Source organism: Engystomops pustulosus, chromosome 5, assembly GCF_040894005.1.
Source record: "Engystomops pustulosus chromosome 5, aEngPut4.maternal, whole genome shotgun sequence".
NCBI lineage: Eukaryota > Metazoa > Chordata > Amphibia > Anura > Leptodactylidae > Engystomops > Engystomops pustulosus.
Genome location: NC_092415.1, coordinates 56,897,337 through 56,922,830, shown reverse-complemented (window position 1 = coordinate 56,922,830; position 25,494 = coordinate 56,897,337). Strand labels below are relative to the sequence as shown.

The following is a 25,494-nucleotide window of genomic DNA, read 5'->3' as shown; positions in this document are numbered from 1 at the left end:
AGGTTCCTTTTACAATACTATACAATACAGTTTGTTCCACCACACATACTCCTGGCTTCAAAGCCTACGTTTGAAAAAAAAGCCCCAATACATGGCACATAAAAAACCTGGTCTAAAAAGTACAAAAACTTTTCCTTTTGTGCTACAACCCTTTAATAAGAAGCAGATGAAAATTGGTTTGACAGGGGAACAGCTTGTGCAGTCCGGTGTCATTGGTGAGCTAGAAACCAATTGAAATGTTTTGATAAATAAGACTGGACTGTTCGTTTTTCTTTGTTTGCATTGGTCAATACAAATAAAGATTTTGGCAATTACTGATAAGTACGAATGAGTCAAGGTTGTAGTAAACCCATTGCGGAAGGCGAGAAAAGCCAATGCAATCGATTCTCAGAAGGTCACTTTCCCTGGATCCAACCTATCCTTCTTTTCTTTCTTCTCAGAAGTCAATGCCCCAACTGTACATCAATTACTTGGCTCAAAGCTGCAATTTACATTTACATGAATCGGGTTTAGCATTTACATTCTTCTATGCCAAAATTCTATGGAAACTATGAAACAAAGAAACCAACACAGGAGAAGAAATTGATTAGTAATAAGACTGCTGCCGTAAACTAAATGCATAATACATAGGGCAGGACATAATTTTTCTAACACTCTTAAAGAGAACCCGTCATGCAAAATAACCCCCCTAAACTAAATATATTTTCATAAACTGCCATTAGAGAGCATTGCCTCTATCCCTTTATTGTCCCTCTACATGCCTGTAAACCTAAGCAATGAGGTCCTAAAGCTGTATGCAAATGACCTGTGAAATGTCCAATGAGTTATTAGCATATTCAAGCTGTCCACTCTATTCATGAGTGGGAGGCACAGCCACACCCCCAGTGCATGACTGTCAGCCTGTATAATGATGTGAGGCTGTATAATGATGTGCTTCCTGGTGCTGGTGGCCACGCCCCCTGCAGCCTGTGTGTGCATGTGTGTGTGTATGAGATACAGCAGCTCCAGGCAGCCATGTTACAGCAGAACATGTCAGATTCATGTGTAGCTGATGTCTGTGTCTCTCACCTGTATATTAGGAGGATGCAGCATGTCAGCAGGTACAGCACTCACACTAGCCATGCTTTACTATACATTACACACAGACATGAGCAGGGGGAGGAGAGGGGAGGGGTAACAGGGGTGACATCACTGCCTCTGACCATGTGACCCGCCTCATTTACATAATAAAGAAAAGATGATTTTACAATGATTAATGTATGAAATAACTAGATAAAGGCTGGGATGGGATCCTTGTGAGCTGCTCCAACAGGTAGAGGTGACAGGACTAGTGGCAGAGACCTGATGACAGGTGTCCTTTAATCCATGTCCTTATCAATTATTATGCATCAAAACCTTTTACTACAAATTTTAACTTTGTTTTTGTGGATAATTTATTAATCATGATGTCATTTCTTTTGTAAGATCAGAATTAAATAATAAAAAAAAATCAATATATTATTTATTGCATTTTTAATGTTCCAAGGCATAACAAAAAAAAAAAACATAAAAAAAAGTCTTTAAAATCTCTTCATGTGTCTGCAGCTCTTACACAGATCAATGTTTTTCCAACAGGAACAGAATACATAAAATCTCGGTATGGTGACACTCCCTTCAATCACCCATCTTATAACTTACTGGGCGGAGGGGGATATTATACTTGTTCCGGTTTTGAAAAATGGATCGGAAGTGGGCATAGTTAGTCTGTTTAGCAGGAATTACCAATCAAGACAATTTTAAACATCATAGAAAACTTTCTTTACAATTTCTGTACAATGGCGAAATAGGGATAACTTACCAGGAAGACTTAAATCTGTGCCAAATCTGTTTATCTTTATGCCAAGACAGTCTGCTGACTTCTCTAATGGACAGCATCATAAGTTTCCTTCATTGTCCTTTTGTAGACTTACAATATTTGTACACCAGAAACCGTATTTGACAAAAGAATATATGGCTCACAGAGCTGTATCATATGGCTATGCGAATGGAGCCATTTCCACCAAGACTTAATATACTTACTATAGCATCTCTCTCTAGCCACTATACCAGTGATGGCGAACCTTGTAGTTACAGAGTGCCCAAACTACAACCAAAACTCACTTTTATGGCGCAAAGTGCCAAAATGATAATTTGAGCAGTAACCTATTGATCTCTGTAGTATCACAAGTTTCAATCGTATTGGCGTCCTGAGGACACCAATACAATAGAAAGCAGGAGACATTTAGATTGTAGCTTCCCTCAAGGGTCCCCTGAAGAGGAAGAATCAGGGGACCCAAAGCAGGAAATCCAACAATAATCTGTCTCTATCCACACCTTCATCCTCCTCCTGTAGTCCTGGCAGCCAAGTAGGTGTCACTTTAAAATGGCACTGAGCGTGGTGCTTCCTGGTCTCTCTTGAACTGCAGGAGGAAGCCGTGAGTCCTATCTGGTAAATTCTGTGCTGGGTGCCCACAGAAAGGGCTCCAAGTGCCACCTCTGGCAACCGTGCCATAGATTCGCCACCACTGCACTATACCAATATACCATCCAATGTAAGCTCACATTTCTTAAAGGTATTGGACACCAATGAAACTACCAGGGTAAGTAAGAAAAACTTAATATGGTCACCAATTTATACACATCCTAGTGAGCTTTCACTTCAGGTCTGTAGCAGTCACCAGTCATGTGACTACGAGAACACAGAACTTCCTGTACCACCCTAGGTCCAACATACTTCTTATGGATCAAAGGGGCCATGCAGACATCACTATATGCATGCACTTGCACTGTTAAATTGATGTAAAGGTGCCATGAGCCACCGGCCTGTCCTGCAGGCTTTCAGCAGATAGAGGGGGGCATGTAGGTATTAGTGTATGTGAGTTCCTTGCAATGCCCTTCCAATCACGGATGTGGGGATGTAGTTCAAAGAGGGGGCATGATTACAGTAATGAGTGCATGCCCCCCCCACGATCCGCCATTAGTATTCATCTGCCTAGGATGTCACAGGAAGCCCCGTTTCCTGAAGCTGTCGAGTCACGCAACCTGCTATTGCAATAGATTAATGGACAACTTAACGATAAGAAAATTTGGCTGACCCAATCAAGGCCCTGTCGTCATCATGGTAAAGTTTCTTATTAATGGACAACCCCTTTAACAGGTTATTTAGCAAGCAGCTACATATACAAGGCTAAATTGCTGAAATTGGTCTAGTTATGGTGCGCCGCCGCACTTGTTCACCATACCTGTCACAGCAATATTTACCCAATACCAAGCATCCCCATTAGCATCGTTTCAACATCATATAGAAATGACAACAGTAAATCCTATCGCTTCAACAGGGGTTCTATAAAAAAATGACCTTACTTTATAAAGGGAAAAACACTTATGTCATTATTACATGTGACAAAAATGGTAGTTTGGCTGTAGTTTTATTTCCCTCCTCTAACAGATATGGGTCATGGTTTTCCCACCTGACACCAGCACAACACAATATAGTGTTTTGTTCCTTCAGCCACAGAGCTTGATTGAAGGGAGAAAAACTATATACAGCTGCCTAGCAGCGGGGGGCGATAAATAATGAAATGCTGTGAGCACCTGACCTGTTATGAAAGGTTTAAATGTTACACCTTATGTAGAACTGCCTTGATATTCCAAATGCTCAAAAGAATCCAACTTTGACAGCAAGTACCTTATTAACCTTTTTCTGTAATCTAAGAGAAAGAAACAAATGTGATAAAGCAAATTGCCTCCTATTGATCCATCTTCACCCCACAGATCTCTTATAACATAGGTTCCGACTCAGTTCTTATCTTATTCATATATTGTTATGTTTCAAAAAACTAAAAAAACTTAAAACAGTAGCACCAAGAAGTAGAGGAAAGTAGCCCAAGTTCTCTCTAATATGTACATATGGCTTTTCAAGAATTGAGAGGAAAACGTATCACAAAACAAATGCAACAAAATTGTGCATTAAAATTGTAAAGCTATATTTAGACAGAAGATTAGAAAGGTACAACAATTTTTTTTAAAAAAACAGATACGTCCACAGAACACAAAGGGGCACATTTACTAACAGGGTCACTGGAGTTCACTGAAAGTGCATTGTCCATCTATAATGCACCGTGCGGCTATTCACTAAGATTCTGCGCCGGAAATCAAGAATGTGTCGCTTCTCTGCTCAGGTCCGACAGAGATCATCATCTTTTTTGTGGTGCATTTTAAACATAGGGGTTGTGAAACACTGTAAAAGTCCCAATCAGTCTGACCATCCGACAGCACGGCCCCTTATTTGTGTGACATAGAAGCCAGCACTGCTACGCCAGAAAAGGGTCACGCAACGCACAAACTTATTAAATACCTGTGAAAGCCGTTTTAGCCCCAAAAAAGGCGAACAGTCTGACTAAAGTGCATAGCGCGACCCTGAGCCCCAAAGCATCTAACAAGGCAGTGTGCCATGATATTACACATTCCCCTTGGTAAACAGCTAATTGTCACAGTGCATAAAAACAATCAGATATAATGCCCAATAAGGTTTACTTATACAGGCGGTCCCCTACTTAAGGACACCCGACTTACAGACGAACCCTAGCTAAAGAGTTCAGCGAGGATGTAGCCACAGACTGTATATACAACAACTGAATAAATAGCCTAAAAAAAGGTTGACATTAATGCCTAGCCAATAGCCGTAACTATATTAATGATTACAGCTTCAGCGCAGCTGTTCGTCTGGCAGAGGGAACGTCCTTGCGCTCACAATCTAATCAACCTACCAGTATGTTTTGGAGTGTGGGAGGAAACCGGAGGAAACCCACGCAAACACGGAGAGAATATACAAACTCTTTGCAGATGTTGACCCGGGGACATGAACCCAGGTCCCCAGCGCTGCAAGGCTGTAATGCTAACCATCAAGCCACCGTGCTGCCCTAATATAAAGCAGGGACTCCCATCCTCTGCTCTGTGTGCCACCACGTTTACACAGGCTGCATGTGCGCAAGAACACTTACACTGGATCTGCGTTCATCAACAATATGTACCGTAATTTGGAGTTCCTGGAGGATCAGAAGAGAAATCTAGAGTTCTCCACAACACTCTAAAAACAGAACTGCAGCTTACCAAGTTTGGGTAACTAGGAAATTTGCTATAGTGTATGTGAGATAGCAGAATTAGAACGGATAATACTTTGGCATTAATATTCTATACAAAAGCTACACGCAACTATCCATATGCACAGAATTTTCAAACCAATGTCACAAATGTTAAAAAGCAACAACAATTATGAAAAGTTTATGAAAATCTAACCTTAAAAATAAAATGTGGTCAATTCTTATGTAAATAAAAAGTACAGCAGATGCCTCCAGAGTAATAAGTATTGCATACCAACACAGATTTGTTTAGAGATTCTCCTACATAGAGGTTACACTAAAAGTCAGCCAAGTTAATTGAGGTCACACAAATGAAGCATATGGGAGGTATGGATGGAGCCGCATTTGAGTGCTTAGCTGGCCACCACAGATGCTTCCTGAAGTCACTCTACATGTGTGCCGTAAGAAACAGATCAAGAAGCTCCAAGGACAGACGGAAAAGATAGGAAAGGCAAAGTAAGAGAGGTAGTGTTATATATATAAGAATCATACAATGTAACATACACTATGGGGCACATTCACTATGGGTCCGCACGGCGCATTTTCATCGGGTTTCCCGACTATTTCCGATTTGCGCAGCATTTAACTGGGGTTTTTGACGCACGCGATTGGATTTTGGCGCAATTGCACCAACTTGCATGTGACACAAATCGGGGAGTGGCCGACGGACAACCCAACTGATTCGGACAACGCGCGGGATTTACAATTGTGTCGCAAGACAATCCACTCACATACACCGGGAAGAAGAAGGTGAACTCCGGCGAACCTCAGCGGGGAAGGGACACATGCAGGAAAATGGACAGACGATCTTGAAGAATCGCGCCGGACTTCATCCTTGTCGGAGAACGCACCTTGGGGACCGTGGCAGGACCGGGTAAGTAATTCTGCCCCATTGGGTCAGTGAATAGACCAGTACATAGACTGCACCACATAAATGATGCTGGATGATGTAAATGGAGTAGTTTACTTTAGAGCAGCTAGTAGTTGGTCTTGTTTCCCATAGAATTTTCTGGTGCACGCACTGAATTACTGGTCACACACACAAAACCAGGCCCCATTTTCCGAGGTCACGTCAACCTTCAAATCAATTTGAGGGCTTGTACACCAAAAAACTGGTGTACAAGACTGGATAAATATCCCGCAATGCAAGCATTAGCCTGTTAGCCTCATCAGAAATTGGTCAAGACAGATAACTTATTATTACTATGGACAATACAGCATACAGTGGAGCTTGCTATGAAAAACCTCTGTAAGGAATCAAAGGCAGATGCATGTACAGTATTCTAAAGAATCCAATCATGAATACATATCACTTTTTTTGAATTTGCAGCTGTTTGGCATTATATTTTTCATTTTTCTGTTTGCTGACATATGAAGACTAATAATGTTACCACTAGGATATGCCATAACAATATGATCTGTAGGGGTCTGTCCTTTGGGACTCCTGCTGATCCAGAGAACAAAGGGTCCAGGGTCCCTTTGGCTTATTTCCTGCACAGTGTCGCTCCTGACCACCTGCTGTGAGGGGAACTGCAGCGCAGCCACATTCAGGTGCCATTGAGCAGGGAAAACGTGTGAAGTATCGGCAGCGCTCGGTATGACGTCTCTTCAGTTGGACTCCCTACAACTCCCAAGTCATATGCCATCTTTTAGCAATGTAGAGAATCATCTTTGGATAACATTAATTTTATTTCCGGTTGCAGCTACAACATATTCCGCTATTTTTCTCAACTCCTGCTTACTATTGAACAAAAGAGTGTAAACAATGAAACGCATTCCGTGAAATGAGAAAAAAACCCTAATATTTCTAACATTAAAGTCAATGAATGGAAAAACTTGTTCGTTGGATAAAAAAAGAATATATAATATTGAATGACAAATAGGTGTGGACTAGATCCCAACACTTCTAGTATTTGTTTCTGCATTCTACATGGTTGGATCTCTAATGATTTGGATAACAAGTGGAGGGGTTAATGAATCTCTCTCCAACTATTTCTGTATGGAAAATGGCTGGCAGAAAAATCCTCGGTAAACTGAGAAGTCATGTGGCTATAATTATTAACAGGCGAGGAATATTTTTTTTTCTCCAGCTCCATGGTGAAGTGAGCCTCTGTCGTGGTCTGTTCCCAACAGTGTCCATCGCACAACAACTGCCTCATTAAACCTCTGCAGCAAGATTAATATGCCGTAGCTACACTACATTTATAACTTGCTACTCTATAAAAAGCACATTTAATCATGAGAGCCAGACCTAAGATACAAAAGTACAACTATAAAAACTTCTGGCAGAAGAACGCTCACCTCTCCACGAACTGTTCCAATACACTGCATAAAATCTCTACTTTTACTTAAATATACACACATCACATCTCTTTACTTTAAAATCTGACTGGAGGCAAAAAATGATTCCACCCATAAGGTAGTGGAGCCTTTTTAATCATAACAAGGTAAAAAAAAAAAACCCTCAGAAACTGGTGATTGTACAAAGCAGAGACATTCCTCAAAATATTTCAGACCACAGCACAGCCGTTTTAGGAAATTTTATTGTCTAGTTTAAGCCGATGTTCATCATCTTTAGTCGACATAACACTGATTAAATTTGGATGTATAACCAAGGTGGTTGGCGGGTGCTTTTTTTTTTTTAAGGTCTTTTAAGTTGATGATTATTTTTATAGCTAAAAAGGGGGTGGGGACTAAGATATGGCAGCAGCAGACCCTGCATTTTTCTTCTTACTTCTAGACGTACTGTGGCAGGTTAGCTGCTACTACAGTAGATTTTGGGTGTAGAATGAGGATAGTGCCCAATGGAAAGCTGGATGGATGTGGGAAAGATGGGTGTTTTGCTACTAATGAGGAATAATTCGCATCCAGCTGGAAGTCCTGCATAAGGTACCTGGTGCAGATTCCCACAATGGCTCCATGCCAAAAGCCAGTGGAACCCAGGCAGAACCGACAAAGTTTACGTTTTTGTGGTGCCAGGCAGTAGATCTGCACCTAGTGAGGTAGGGAACCTCAATGTATAGTTAGTGCCGGAGAGGCATAGGCTTTATTTTGAGGTTTTCTTTATTTTGTATTACTACTGAATAAAACTAGCTGCGGTCAGTTGTACCCAAGTCGCTAAGTGTGGACTATGAATTTCCTGGTGTGCTGGTGAATTGTGCCAGTCTCCCCCCGGAGACGATGATCTCGGACCTAATCCCATACAGTACATCCCTGACTCATTGCCCAGTAAAAGACCTATCTTAGGGCTGATGCACACGACAGTGACAATCGTCCGCGTGCTGTCCGTTTTCAGAATGACCGATACAAGGCTGGGCCAAATTAAATACTTTTTAAAGGATCAGTGCTTACGGCCGTTTCAACAGACCGATCTGCTAAAAAGTAGAGCATGTCCTAGTCAGAGCCATATTTCATGGAACACTCAGTTGGAGATTAATCAAGTATCTGAGAGCAAAAGTGTTCTAGTTGCTCATGTCAACCAATCAGAGCTCATTTTCCCACTGCAGTTTATTAAATGAAAGCTGAGCTTGGATTGGTTGCAAATAGAAGAGTTTTGCTCTCAGACACTTGGGAGATATATCCCCTTCAGGGTATAGTTTATGAGGAATTGCGAAAAACAGATGCCATACTCGGCAGAGAAAAATGGATGTTAACAACCATTCTGATTTTGGCCACTTTTGTATTCAGATATCCTTAATTGTGAGCGGTGTCTGTAATGCAGCCCACTCAATTAATAAATGATCAGCTAAAACTTCAATATTGAAAAAAATAAATATTGAAATAGAAAATTCTCAAGTGACGCAGCACAAACTATGTAGGACAAATTTGCGGCCGCATGTACGTCCCCATAGACGGCAATAGCGGAGCGGCGCAGATACGGGCCGCACACCGCAAAAAGATAGAGCATGCTCTATCTTTCGGCATGTGTGCGGCTGTGCGCCGCTATTCTCTATGGAGGGAGGAGGGGTCACCTCCTCCTCCTCTCCAGCACACGGCGGTATGCCCGTGTGTGAATGTACCCTAAAATTGCTTGTTAATATAACATACTTCATTCAAATTCTGGCAAAAGAAAGAAGTGAATGGTATTCTATTTAATATAGCAAAGTACCAGATAATTGAAAGGGCGAATACTATCCAGGCTGTCAATAATTTAATTTTTAAAACCAGGTCACAAATTATATACCGTAACTTATTTGTAATTTGTTTTTTGTAGTTTTTACTTTGATTTTCTGTATATGTGGGCTGCTGTGACGTCTATTGTTTGTAGAGAAGGACATGAAGGTTTCTTCTATAGTTTTATCTTCTGCCGAGATTCGATGGGGAAAATCATCAGCGCTTCTATGGAAGTTTTCTGAAGCGGTTATTGTAGAAGCAGTGCGCAAGAAATTGTGATTATTCTCGGACCTACAACACCTCTGCCATGTGGGCATGGAAGGGGCGTAGCAGCCAGCAGAGTGGCCCCTGAATGTTCGCAGACTTTTAGGCAAATCTACACCAGTTCAGACCTGGCATAGTTGTATCTGTTGTGCTGGCTTTATCATACATTGGTGCACGAAGCGTTGGCGCATGTTATTTCTCCCCCTATGTGTGTTGTTTGTGATGTACAAGATGACTGCTAAACAGGAAACATACGGAATTAGCAGTTTTCATTCTATTCTAAGCCTACTGTCCAGAGTGAGAACTGCAGAATTTAGTACTTTTCAACTTAAAAACTTGGTTAAAAATATGTAATAGTAACCTACAAATAACTGTATATTTTACAGCTAAATACATTTTCTATAACCAGATTACGGCATGGAGGTTTCTTTTAAACAAAGTGGATAGTGCCAAGCACCATAATATAATATGGTAAACCGTAACGTACAGTAACAGACAGGGCTAAAGCTAATCTCTGGTAACTTCACTCCTGCCCCAGTGGGATGAGCAGCCTACTGCCCTAGCAATGCTCATCAGCCATTGAGTGGGACATGTAACATTGCCATTATTTTCAACGTTTTCAGTTGTTTTTATATTTTCTATAACTGCATACAAGTGTACTACAGGCAGAAATGCTAGTGTAGTCACTTATAGCCAGTAAAATTCATGATATGATTCTTAAACAAATCTTCAGTAAAAAAAAAAAAAAAAAATTCAGCAAATCCTGAGAAAACCAATTTATAAAAATATGTAAATTATGCTGTGAGCATCATCAAAGCTGTTCAGCAATCCATCGGTTTATAATCATTCACGCCTCGGCTGGCACTTGTTCCCTCCTCCTCCCTGACGTCACTGAGTCTTGGTGGGAGCATGAGATGAAGAGGAACTACTCTGTACTTGTCAGCTTAGAATTATTCACAACTTCCCCTGCCCAAGACCTGGTGATGTCACGGAGGAAGAGGGGAAGGGGAAGAAAAGTTGTGAATAATTAGTCAACAAGGCACCAAGCATCTTGGATGATGCTGACAGGAGCGCCCAAGCCTAAAGGGCATCTACCACCAGGATGAAAGACTGTATGCAAATGAGGATGAGGGGTTCCAGCCTCCATTAACACCTATGGAGCCTGGAGCCCCTTAGGCTCATTTGCATACAGTCTTTCATCCTGATGGTAGATGCCCTTTAATTTACATATTTTTGTAAATCAATTTTCTCTGGATTTGCACATTTTTAGCGTTACTAAAGATAAGATCCTGTTTCAGCGTCACACCATAGACATGCAAGTCTGATAACCTAAAAACTACTTAGGACCAGTGGAAGAATTCATTTAAAGGAAATCTACCACCAAAATCCATCATGATAAACCAGGGACACTTATTAATAGATCCAGGCACCGTGACAGTGATAATCTTTATTTTTTATCCACGGCCTCCTTCCTTACAAAATAAGCTTTTAACAGTATTCTTATGAGGCAGAATGGATGTGAGCGTGTTACAGAAGCCCTCTTTGCTCTGGCTTCACAAGTTGCTGATAGACTGCAGTAGCAGGTCTCAGGGGGGGGGTTCCCTCAGAATATAATAGCATGTGAATCTGCAGCACAGAGGGGTTCTGGTAGCACTCCTAGGAGCCTTTCAAGCTCACTAGCACAATTCTAGAAGGGAGGATAGCATGGATAACAAATACGCCTTCCATACAACCCCCCCCCCCTCCAATCCCCCAATTGGGATCACTAGCATAATTTTAGCAGGAAATAGGCCATGGAAAACAAATATAAGAAGATAACCACAGTCACGGTGCCTGGATCTATGAGTAAGTATCCCTGGTTTATCATGATGGATTTTAATGGTAGATTTTAAACTCCAATTTATAAGCCGGGTGCATTTAATCAAAGAGCTAAAGGCAATAGGCCACACTGGAAGACCTTGTCATCTTGGTTTTTTTATTCGAGACTTCTCATGCGATTTTTGATTTCCCAAAATGCACACTGTAAGAAAGGCCATAGCTCAGACTAGCTTGCTATAAATGTTAGCTAACTGCTTCACTACATAAAATTTAATGTACTATCACACTGCTAGAACATGTGAACATCAGTGTTTTTGATCCCAAGAGCACTCCAAACCTTACTTATTGTTACAATTTTCTATGCTTCATATAATAAACAGTGACGAGACAAATGCTAGATTCTCTCATGCTGGAGAGCATCCTTTCCAACGCTCTTAGATGAAGAGGTATGTGATCATAAGACAATATGTGGCCCAACTATTACACAAAAGAAAATTAACAGATCCAGCTAAATGAACACTTATTATCACATCTAATTAGGGCTTGCCGGCCATATGTGCCAAGAATTCTCCCAACACACACATCAAGCATTTCCATAGGCTCCGTTTGTCCTTTTTGCCTCCTTTTCGTTCCGTCTACAGCACTATTCGTACAAAAAAAAAAAAAAAAAAGAAAAAACCTGACAAATACTTACTATGCAGAGTATATCCAAATACTCACTATGCACAACATATGCCACTCTTTAGTGGTACTGTATATCTTACACTTCAAAAGCAATTGTAGTTTTTGGGATTCATAATAATCACATTTACTCACTAAATGGCTATGCTTACACATGTCCAGCCAAATAAGGGCAGCTAAAGTTTTTAAAGCAATATAACCCTACCAGTTATGCAAACTGTAGTTGCATTGCACTAAACATAGATGTAAGGAGGGTTATGGCTTTAGCAACAGCAGTGTGGAGTATGTGGTTTTTACCATCTTTGGCTTGTTATGGTGCCATAGTTATACTTAAAGGGGTGTTCCTATTTCAGCTAATAAATATTGTTGTTTGTATGATGAAAAGTTACACAATTTCCCAACATGCTTTCAGTATCAAATTCTCACGGTTTTCTAGATCTCTGCTTGCTGTGATTCCATTAAAAACTTACATATTTACTTCCAGCGGATGAAAATCCTTGTCCATGGTAACACAGGAGTGCGGCAGAAAGCAGAGAAAACTGTGATGAACAAATATAGAAAGTATAGGATGAGCGAAAGAATCCTGGATTGTTCAATAAAATTTGTGAATTTGCTTAGGTTACTTATGTGAGCTCTAGTATAAATGGGGTCTTCTTGAGTTATTTTTTATCTGTACTTTTTTTTTCCTTTAATTTTGAATACTTTGCAAGACTCTACATCTATCACATTCACTTACTTGGTTTATGCTCTGGGCACGTGTAACTGTATGTCTGTACAGTGGCTTATATTATATTTAAAAAAAAATTCAAAACAAACTATGAGGATTGCCTAAGGATACGCCAATGTACAGGTTCTGAAATCCACCTCTCCTACATATAGTATATTAAATGTCCATCACTAATATGATGTGGACATCATATTTCAATAAAGACAGGTTACAGAAGCCCATCCCACCTGCAGTGCAAGTCTGCCTTTTAGCTTTCTCTAAGCATTTGAATTACAATATAATTGTTTGTTTTATCTTACCATGCATCCTGAAAGAATCCTCTGTGTAGTCCTAGGGGTGGGGCTTTGGTTTGGAATCATTACAACATGTGACTTGTCTGTGCTGCAGACTGTTCAGCTCTTGGCCCCCACCTTTGTGCTCCTGTACAGCTCCTCCCTCCCCCACCAGGCTGTGACCTCTCTGAAGGAGCGGGAGGGAGGGGCTGTACAGGAGGACAAAGGTGGGGGCTGGGAGCTGAGCAGTCTGCAGCACAGACAAGTCATGTTTTTGCATCCAAACCAAAGCCCAACCCCTGGGACTACACAGTGGATTCTGTCCGGGTGCAAGGAAAGTTATAACATCCATTTATATTGTAATGCAAATGCTGAGAGAAAGCAGAAAGATATTTTGCTATGCAGTTGTAATAAGCTTCTGTAACCTATCTTTAGTGAAAATGAGGTCCCTGGTGACAGGTTCACCCAGGCTATTTTAAGTAGTTTTTTTGCCAATGCATTTTACAAGCTATAACTTTTCTATTTTCCGGTCACTGTAAATGTATGAGGTCTTGTTTTTTTTTCCAGACCAAATTAAGTTTGGGGTGTCACATGTCCTTCTGTTGAGCTATTACTAACCCCTTCTGTGCAGCATATTAAAAAAAAAGACGCACATCTGACATCTGTTTTTTCTAATAGGCATACAGCACTACTAAATGTATACATTTTTTTCTGCATAAGGTCCTAATTTTTTAGTAATGACCTACAGTATTTATTTGTTCACTTTTGGGGCTCACAAACTTTTTTATTATGTTAAATATAATATCTGTGTGCAATGGATGATTAAAAATGTGGGGGTCTTTTTTCCTTTATTTTTCTTTGGACTAATTAAAAGGGACACTAAAGGCAATCCAGGGGGCCCCGAGAGGTCCCCCGGCTGCCTGTGACATCACTGGCACCCCGCAATCGCTGCTGCATGGTGCTGAAGGATGCCAGAGGGAGCTCACTCCCTATGCACCCGATTAGACATTGCAGTCCATATTAGACTACAGTGCCTAAGAGCTTACACACCTGGAATCTGAGCTTTTCCGATCCCGGGTGTTAGTGTTGGTCTGGGCTGCGTTTACATAGCTCAGCCGTGGCAGCAGCAGGACGCAATGTCCTGCAATAATCTTCTTCTGATATGACGCTGTAGAAATGCGTCACATTTGAAGTAGTACTGTTAATGAATTCTATAAAAACCTGATTACGGCGGTCATTAAGGGTTTAAATTAGGCTGTAGAATACAGATTGCAGGACTACAGAAGTAGGAATGCAGATACATGTGTTTCTCTAGATGTTAAGGCATAACTGGTTAACACCACAACATTAGTGTTCGCATCATCCATAAAGCCTGCTGCATGTAACTTGTCAACAAGGAGAGAAGGAGAAAAATGAAAGGCATTAATGGGTCAAACAAGCATCAAAACCCCAGGGATAATATATATACACAACATTATAACGCTCACAGTACATCCAGCATTAATCATTTTCCTTCAAGTGTATCTATAGATCTTATGAGCGTGCAGCAAACAAACATGTTCATTGCACAGTGACAAATAATGAGCAGAGTACTTAACTAAAGCATCAGAAAGCTGCTTAAAATTTCAAGTCAGTTTATCCTACAAACTAGAATATGTCCTGTAGGATTAGGCCGCGCACAGTTACACCAGTTTTTACATTCCCTAAAAAAAAAGCCATTATTTAAAAATATCAGTTGGAATAAATAAAGGCAACATTTTCAAATCAACACTACAATATGAGTAATTTACCATGCTGGCAGGTCAAGCATCTACACCTATTGAATGTTTACTATTGGGGAGAGATCTTACCAAAAAAAAAAAAAAAAAAAAAAGAAGAAAACGATTTGCAACATATGAGCCACTGGCTGTATCCTGGAGTAGAGTTTGGTTGCCAGGCTCAACATGATACTTTACTGAACACTGCCCATAATAACTAGCAGGTAAAAGAGAACATACAACATATAACAGTTTACATCACCTCACATGACATCTTACGTTTGTGTCTAATTCAATGCTACTGTGTTGTGTCAAATCTCAGTTCTTTTTAAATATTTATTAGACCAGGGATTCTTAAATATTAAATAGTCATCTTTATAGCAAAGTCTAAAAAGGGTCGCAAGTCCGACCTAGGGCTACAATGAAATCCTGCACATGATATGTGGAAGTATAGAATTAAAGACATTTAAGTGCAGAAAATACTGTACAGACCAGTGATTGCCAACATTACCAATGCATCACATGTGGCCTTTGACTACATCAAAATCCACATTAAATAAGCAGTTTATCTGCAGATTTGTGTTTTTTCAGTTATATTTTTTATTTTAGATGAGGTATTTTTTTACCATTTTTATCACCAGATCCGATGTTATTTCCAGGGAAAATTTGCATCAGTCCATAGTCTTTAATGGAATAAAAAAACCACACAAAATAAAAAAAATTAAAAAACAAAAAACAGACTGGATTGTTCATTTAAAAATGATGTACCCTTGTGTATTTAATTTCCCATAAATGGAAGCAAGTTGCCCCATAGTAATGATATAGTTGCACTTGGATACATCCACCAGCGCACTCTGGCAGCAGTGGCCACACATGCGTTATTGAGGCGCCCGACCCCCTGTATTCAGTGTTCATTAGCACATGACTGCTGTGGGACATGTAGTAAATACTAATTTCTACGTTTGTAAGGGACCATATGAATACATTTATGGGAACTTATCTTCACGCATGTAAAACAAAAAAATTGAAAGACATCAAATTGAAGAATTGTATATACAGTACATGGCAAATGAATTTACCGTAAATAAATGTGAATGACAAGATGAGAATACCCCTTTAAAGAGTAACTGTGACAAAAACTGTGACAAAAAAACTAGTTTAGCACAGCTGGAGAGAGCCTTTGACACCAATCAGGACAGCATGTTTGTAATTGGCCAACCTGAAGCATGTGATGAGTCACATGCTTGTGACATCACTAAAGGTCCTTTTTCCTTGCACTACTCTACTACTGCTCCCCCGAACAAGCCTCCTCTCATCCTTTACAGTTCCCATGGTTACCAGAAAGCAAGGCAAAATGGAGAGAAGGGAGGGAGCAATGTACAGCGCTAAATACCTGGCAATTAGAGAATTGCTTATTTTTGCTTAATGCAGAGTTAGGAAAAAGTTTATACTTTACAGTTGTTCTTCAAGTCTCGACAGTTGACCTGACAAGTGATAACAGGTTCTAGTAACACTCAATGAATGCATGTACAGCGATGTAGCTTATAAAGTTATTTAACGTTCTACGGCACCTTAAGTGTCCAAAAGTCCCACTGGACTTGCTATGCATAATTCTAAGCCAGGTGTATAAGAAATCCGATATAATGTGCACAAGAAAAAACATGTAGAACATACTTAATGCCACATTTAGCACGTGTTTGAAACTTTTCGGCCTATCTCTGTGGGGGGGGGGTAGTGTCACATTAAAGTTGTGATACTGTGTACAAAAATATTTCACATATATTCTGGAATAAACCTAACAAAAAAAAAAAATAAATGTAAATAAGTCTAGACAGTGTTAAACTACAGCAAAGTTCTAACTTTTATAGAGTTTTAGAACTCCACTTGTATAATGGAAACTTTCAAATGAAAGGTGCTTAAGTAATAAGTTCAGAGTCAAACAATATCCTGCCGCCTAAAATTGTCTACACCTATCAGATACAAGCTAATAAAAATACAAAACTACATCAGTGTATTTCCCCATTTCCCTTCAGTGCGGTTGGCCTGAGAGCATACCGTTATACACATATAGCAGTGTTTGTATGCATTTATATTATAAAGCATATTTATTATAAACAACCAGGCGCCATCAAACGGTTTCATGACAAAAAAAAAAAATGGTATATGGTTATTTTGTATGTCACAGAAGATCTGATAATGCCGAGGTGTATACTATACCCTTTCTGATGAGTCCTCTTGTGTCTCTATGCAGCCTGTACCTTCCATGTAGCTGTGATATAGAATTGTGCTGATGTGAGAATAATGAAATGAAGTGAAATAATTTTAGAAGAGCTTTTCTTATAATGATGCATTCTGAAGTAAATGAGAGTATGACGGACTCTCGTGTAAAGTGTAACCTGATTGAAATGGCTCGTACAGAAAGTGCATGCACTGCTGAGGCCAGTGTTTGGCTACACCAGTAACACAATTTCTGCTCCTTAGCTTACAATTTCCAGAACAGAACTAATTGCAAATGTCTTTGGGGTTCATAGGGCTAATTCTATCAAAAGTTGTAATTTAGAATAATTTTTGCAGGTAGGCAACAAACCAATAAAATTAAAGGCAATCAATAACTTTGATTTGTTCAAATGGCAAAACTACAAAAATGTCTCATCCATTGTTTAAAACCGATCCTTAACAATTTTTATTCCAGTACAGAGAAACAGTAAACTTTTTAATATACTCTACCAAGAAAAAAACGCTTCTGTGCCTCTTTTATGCTTCTTTCTCCTGCAGGGAGCAGTGTATGTGACATCCTTCTGGAGGTGCCTCCACTTTGGACCCATAAGGAGGCGAATGATAAAAACTCTTCCCATAACTAGAGCTTTTTTTCCCTTAGTGATTCACTTCTTTGAGGCAATTATATAATCCATTGACACTTTAAAAATGTTCCTTTATCTCTGAGCTGTAAGCTGTAATGTATTTTTTGGGGGGTTAAAAGTGGAAAAAAAGGCTTTATAGTATGGCAATGCTTGTTGTATTGTAGCAGGGGATTTGTTTTTGTTATTATTTGGGAAAATGTCAATGTATTTTTATGAATATTTATTAAAAGACCACTAGGGGACATTTTCACTTTTTTTTTTTTTTAAATTTAACTTTTTTTTCTTTTACAAGTTTTTCCCTGTAAGAAAAACATCTATAAGAGCCTCAGTTACAGGGGAAACCACCACCTGTGACTGGGGATTCTGATTAGAGCTGTACTGGGTCTAATTAGACCCAAAAGTTTAGTTTAACCCCTTTAAACCCGCACAGTTAGGTAACTGTGCAAGGAATCGTCCTAGTCCTCTCTACTTCCATCTAAGGGTGATGCCACACATGGTGTTTTGAACCCATTTTTGGTCCGTTTTTAAGCAGTCCGTTAAAAACGCATGCGTTTTTGAAGGACGCATTTTTTGAAAAAAAAAAACATCCGTTTTTGACAGGTTTTACCAATTATCTTAATTAAAACTGGATGCGGTTTTTGGAAGGACTGCTTAAAAACGTACAAAAACCTAGGTTCAAAACGCCATGTGTGGCATCACCCTAAGATGACCACCACCTTTTTGTAATACCAAACACACACTGCACCCAAGGCACCCCTAATGCTGAAGCCACTGGTCAAGAGGTCTGCAGGGGAAGCCACAGAGGTAATGGATACAGCACTGAAGTCACTGTAAGGGGCAGATTTAGGAACTGATTAATAGAATAATGACTATTGTTCATAATCAAATATGGATTCCATAATTTGTTACATAGTTGAATTCACACAAGGTGTATGATGGAAATAGAAATTCTCCCGCATTCTACTTATTGAGAAAGTTGTCAGGAACACCGCTGAATGAAGTGTGGTACATGTTTTTATTAAAGCCACCAATTTGTTACAGAAGTTAAGGGAATATATGGTACATAACCACTGCAAGAAAATAAAGAATGCCTTAAGGAACAACCAAATTTCTGGAGCAGCCATAAATTTGTCAGGCGATTTTATTTTTAAAGGGGTTGTCCGAGTTTTGAAAAAAAACTATATGTGGCCGGGAGCGGGCTGCCTAAAACAATAAAGATGTACTTACCTTCCGGTGCCCTCCGGTATCCAGCGCTGCTGTCGCTCCGGTCCGGGCGCCATGAAAACAAACATGGCCGCCGGAGCAGCGCTGGACTCAGCTTCCAGCCGATCGTGGCCGGGTACGCCTATCCGTCCCTATACACAGCATTGTGTATGGGGGCCGGAAGGTTGTCGGGTCCAGCCGGAAGCTGAATGCAGCGCTGCTCTGGCGGCCATGTTTGTTTACATGGCGCCCGGACCGGAGCAACATCAGCGCTGTATACCGGAGGGCACCGGAAGGTAAGTACATCCTTATTGTTTTAGGCAGCTCGCTCCCAGCCACATATAGTTTTTCTTCAAAACTCGGACAACCCCTTTAATCACAGACCCTCAGTATCCTATCCTTGAAACTAAGACAAGCCCTTTAATAAACATTTTTACATATCTATAAATCACAAATTAAAGGAAAACTACTGTCAAAATCAAGGATAATAAACCATGGACACATACTCATGGATCCAGGCACTGTGACTGTGGTAATTTTCTTATATTTGTTATCCATGGCCTTGTTCCTACGTAAATTATGATAGTCATCCAAAAAAAGCTCTGGGAGACTTATCGAAGGCAAAGTGTTTTGAAGGCGGTGCATGCAAGTGTAAAACAATAGCACCAGAGGACAGGGAAGCACAGGAGATCCTGGAGGCAGGGCAGGTATCGGCTTGAGGTTTACATGACAAGGTGGCCTTGAAGGTGGGGGAGCGCTTTACTCATATACCCCCAAACCCAACCCCCCGCAGACTGGTACCTCTCCGTGAACATAACTATTTTTTTAGGATAAAGGCTGCTTTGGACCGTTATAAAGACATGCCTAGAGAACACTTAACAGCCACTATAAGGTATGTTTGCGAGTTTAAGAGCCATGCGTCTGGTGACAGGTTCCCTTTAAGGTCGGCATATTTACCATGCTATAATTATAGACAGAGCTATGGTAAGTTTGGCCAGTATTTGAATGACACAAAGAAGTTACCAGAGGCCATTTTTACATGGAGCATCATTTCACTTCTCTGTTGAAACTTTGAACTATTACCTGGGGAGAGAAAAAAAAACTGGCCCGCACATCCACACATCACACAGTGATCTGCTGCTAGGTTACATTATATAATAAACTTGAGGTTCTTAGTTACGTTTTGATCAAATTGTATAAGCCCACTAACCACTTCACAGTGACCTCATTGTAGTGGATCCCTACGCCTATGCATCACATCCACCCCCAATGCAACACCACACCAACAGGGACCAAGACAAGGGTGCCCCCCAGCACCCATACTGACCATACATAGCCCCCATGTAACCAAGAACCTCGAGTTTGTGATATATTGTAGCAGAGCAGCAGTAGATCAATGTGTGAATGTGCGGTCCAGTTATTTTTCTCTCCCCATGTTGGTCTAGTACATTCTATCCCTTCATTTATTTAGTTTTTTACCTGGTACCAGCAATCTGCCCCAGGTGTTTACCAGGAGACTGCATGTAGTGGCCGCCTACTGCCTCTTAGCTAGAGTCTGAGACCACATGGAACAGTGTGTATTCAACACCTGTTCACACACAGTGAGCCTTTTTTCCTGTTCACATGGTGCGGTATTTCATGGCATCCACTGCTTCTGTCGTGCGGTGCTGGTGGGGACCCGGGGCTCAGAGCCATGGGGGCTATACCTGCCAGTATGCGTTCTGGGGGGCAACCGGGTCTTGGTCCCTGGTGGATGCCATGTGATGCCGCACACAATAGCACCGTGAAGTGGTTAGTGGGCTTATACAATTTGATAAAAATGTAACTAAGACCCTCGAGTTTATTATATATTGTAGCCTAGCGGCAGTAGGTCATTGTGTGATGTGTGGATGTGCGGTCCAGTTCTTTTTCTCTATCCATGCTGGCTTGGAACTATTAGTTTTTTTTTTTTTTGCAATATTCCTAAATGGTGATGCACAATGGAAGAGAGTCATACGAGGTCATCAGGTTTACCCTACTAGCCTGTAATACATCAGGTCTTTTTGTGTTAGATGATCACATAGTTATAGTTTAATGTATGCAGGGTGTACCCAGCCTCTCTGCTGCCTGAGGCTCAAAGAGTTATATACTGTGCTTAGTGGTAATAATGAATTGGGGAACCCTTTGGATCACAGAATTGATAGAGAAGCCGGATGACATGATCACTGCCATTTAATGTGCCATTTTCAGCAGCTCCCAGTTTAAAATGTCCCCTTTTCTGTAGCTCCTCCTGAGTTTTCTTTTTGTTTATAAAAGGAGTCATTATAGTACCCCTATAATCGATAGCCCCGCACACCAGTAATACTGTATAGACCCATGTATAAGCCCAATTACGCCACAAAAAAAAAAAAAAAAAAAAAAGGGAAAATTATTGACATGTGTTTAACTCTAGGGAGGGAAATTCAGCCACTAATTAATAAAATGTTCAGCAGACTCCCCTCATTGATAAAATGTCCCTTGCAGAGTGCCCCCCCTATAATGTTATGTCCCCTGCAGAGTGCCCCCTTCTTTATTGAAATGTCCATAGAAGAGCCCTATAAAAAACAAAACACGATATACTCACCTTTGTCTTCTTCCCAGGCCGCGGCTACGTCTCATTCCAGGCTCACGAGCGTGTACATTATGACATCACCCATCGCGTAACGTCACGTTTTGTTTGAATTTTTTTTTTTTTTTTAACATGTAAATATTCACTGGCTGGGGCCCAGTACCAGGTGTTCCTGGGTGCTGCGGCCCTGCCTGTATGTATATAACATACTAGAATACTTGCCACTGTGTTCTAAAGTTTATTAGCATTGCAGATAACTTTGTTTTGTCTCCTATGAAGTCTAATTAAGCATTCATTAGACAATGTAAATCTACCTCACATATATACATAAAGGTACAATTAAAAAAATATATGAATTACTGCAGAACTATATCTGCTTGTGGGCAGCTTGAGCATGACAGGCTTACAAAATCTGCACATTGACTCATCTTACAAAGCAGGCATATTCCCATAACACAATTCTTCTTGACCACTTGCTTTCCACACATCTGCTGTTCTTCAAGGAAATGAGATCTCTTTAGTCCTTACAGAAATTCATTCCACACTAATATTTAAGCCCTTACTACATCTAGGTTGTAGGAATTGTACCTCTACAATCCATTCTCCCTCTTTCACAAGATTTTCATACAACTTTTTCGCAACATAACATCAAGCATGGAACCTATCAGGAAAGACATTATGAAGATGATTTGTAGAGCCTTGAGAAAAAGAAGGGGAAGGCCTGGGCATGATCAAAAACTACATAGGTCAAAGGCTTTATAAGGTTTTGCATGGGAGAGGTTTTAATAAAGTAAATCCAGGAACAAAAGGGGAATAATTTCGAATTCTGATGATAAACACTGTACTAAATAAGTAGTACATAGGTGGGAAAAACTCCCAGCAGATGTGGTTGGAAAAAGCAACAGTAACGGAATATGACGTAGTAATGTATTGCATAAATAACCATCAATGAAAGGAAATAGGTATTTTATGTTTCTATAAAGGAGAAGGGCACAGACTTTTGTATACGTATTTATTTTCATATATTTTTGACAAAAGTTTAAAGAGGTTTCATCACAATAATGGACACACAGAGGGTGTACATCCGAAAAAAATCAAGTCTGGTTTACGCAAATCATTTTCATTATGTCAAATGGAAATCCAAAGCAAGTAGTTGTCAGTATAAATACTATTTGTAAAAGACTTTCACTGGTGATATGTTTGTCCAAGTGCAGGTCAACTGAGTTTCATTGCAGTTTACAGCATTCAAATGCTTCAGCAGAGCATCCGATCCCAGGTGACGTTAATAGCAATTGTTGACTTTCTATTACCCTGCAATATTAATGTAAAATATATTTGAATCAATATGAAATGTATATTCTAGAACATGGAAGGTGAAAAACCTGTTACCTTCTGTAGCTACATCAACTCCCCAGGCACAAGAAAAAAAAAACCCACATACCACATGGCCATATTTCTGATTTAATTGAAATAGGATTAGAAAGTTGCACCTCTCCCACTGGACAGGCAATGACCTTTGACAACTCAACAGGAGCCAATAGGAAAATTCAAATACATTAAACAAAAAGCATTTTATCAGGTATGCATCTTTACTGCCAAGGCATAAACATTTATAGTCAAGATACAGAATGAAAAAAGTTCCAGCCCTCTGCAAAAAGAATTAAAAAAAAAAAAACCTGACAGCCATCAAATCTGTATGGAAACGATTAATGTGAAAGACACATTCAAAATTGTTCTGGATACTACTGGAAACCGCTAAACACTCCGAAAAGTTAGAGAAGGGGAGGGATACAAACCAAAAAAAATAAATTAAAAAAAATGTAAAAGCAAATATTGATGGTGAATCATGACTGGAGATGTGAAAACTCAAAAATTACTGGCGCTAAACGCCAACTACAGAGTCAGAAGGACAAGGACTCTGCAATATAAGATCTAATTCTTCAAGCTTATTAGTCATGTTCCACTGCATCCTAACGCAATGAAATATTTATGTTAAAGGAAGACATTTTCTTTATAAGAGTTCTAACTTTTCCACAGAAGGACTTTGATAGATCCGTACGTGCAACATATTCTGACCACAAGACCATCATTAAACTCTAACTCTACTGGGAGCTATATCAGGACAGACCAAAGCTGAACTAATGGAAGACCACACCCAGTACAAGAATCCAGTTAATCAGAAAAAAAAACTCTGGCAAGAAACATGGCAAAATAATGATACAAGCACTAAAACATTTCTTTTACGGGTGCACAACTCTGGTTTGCAAACTGTAGAAATATTTCTAGTTTCTTTCTGATTAAGAAATGTAAATCTTATCAAAATCGATGACCTGAAGTGACTGCTTTCATACAATATAATTTTAAACAGCATTAAAACACAAAAAAGTTTGCTCAACATAGAAAAAAAAAAAGTACACGCAAAATAACCAAAGTGAAGAAGAATGAAAATCAAGAGACAACTTTCAGCTTTCTCCCAACGAGCACCAACCATTAATAACAAAGTGTGATGACACAAAGCATTGTGGGTACAAGCAATAGAGGCTTTGGATCTCATATTGACCTCTGTTGTATCAAGCAAATATCACCAAAAATGTTGCAAAAGATATGAGATTTTAATTTTTTTTTTTTATTGTTATTGCTGGCAAAAAATATACCAGACTTCATCACAAAAACACCTAGAGACTCAAGCCAACAATGCCAAGCAGCACAACATCACAAATGCTCGATAAATGCTTTATTGATGGTGATAATATTTAGAGTTCTTTTTTTAGGTCTTTTTGGAGAGACAAGATATATTGTTGTCACACCTACAGCCAAAATAAGTTGTAGCTGTACTAGTGGACGTAATGGCAATGACAGTAAGCGCTACGGGTGCTCCGATTGAGAGCAATATGTAGGTCAAACGTAATAAATCTCAACCTCTATTTTGAGTACAACTGGGATAATGAAGATCCAGTGATAAGCAGCTTTGACAAGCAATAGTCTGGAATAATATCAAACAGAAAGAAAACACAAAAAAATTATTATTTTTTAGCTCTTATTATTCCATTTGTTTTACTGTTTTGTTTTTTTTTTTATAATGTGATCCATAAAACATGTTTTATATACAGAATAATTAAGCTAAAATCACCAAAAATTACAGCTAAAAAATGTAACTTCCAGTGAGTAGATAGATAAGGGGAAGGACTTATACTTCATTTATTCTTTTTAACTACCACATGGACTGATAGGTTCACCTTAAAAGGACCCTCCAAGCATGTAAGTAGTTGATGGCATTGATTACTTGTCACAGAACTGACATACAGGCTCAGGAATACACACTGCAAAGAATGACTGAACTCAACCATATTATGTATAGCATCTTGGGTTATGAGACGAAAAGTTTCATCACTTTACACAATTTATTCCTTAATAACAATACGCAAGAACAAAAAGGAGACAATCTCAGCTTTCAAACAGAATAGTAATTGTAAAGGTTCATCTTATACGTGGTAAAGGGATCAAAACCTCAGAATAAAAGAAACTCAGTTGTTAATTATCTATATTCAAGGTGATCTTGATTTTAATACATCAGCACCCTAAAATTTTCCACCCACCGACAACTTATGACTAATACATCTAGAGGAGTTTATTGAAAGGGGGGGGGGGGGGTTCAATGAAGAGTTGCCTATAGAACACCTTCACATAAAAACGCTTCAAAAGGTCACAATTAACGTTCCCCTATCAATCCCGTGCCTTAGCGTATCTCCCAGCATCGGTCCCTTCAGAAATTTATACTGCTATACATAGACATCTCAAATATGATTGTGGCACAAAGATTGCCTTTTATAGTGTTTGCACTGCACTTTAGAAAATAAAAACATAAAATAATAAAGAATTATTTGTACACCCCAAGCAAAACAATTCTCCAGTTACAAGGTGAAAGCATCGAGGAAACAGGTAAGAAGATGTAGCAGTGGCCAAGCACATCCTGAAGAATAACTTTATGAAATGAAATAAGATGAAATTGCAAAACAAAACCAAAATTGAAAAAGTTGGACAAGGAGCTACAT

At 39.6% G+C, this 25,494-nt stretch overlaps 1 protein-coding gene across 6 annotated transcripts in view; it reads right to left on the bottom strand.

Moving 5' to 3' along the window:
- ZNF521 (zinc finger protein 521) overlaps nucleotides 1-25,494 on the bottom strand; it is a 228,700-nt gene that overhangs the window by 201,058 nt on the left and 2,148 nt on the right. The window lies entirely within an intron of this gene.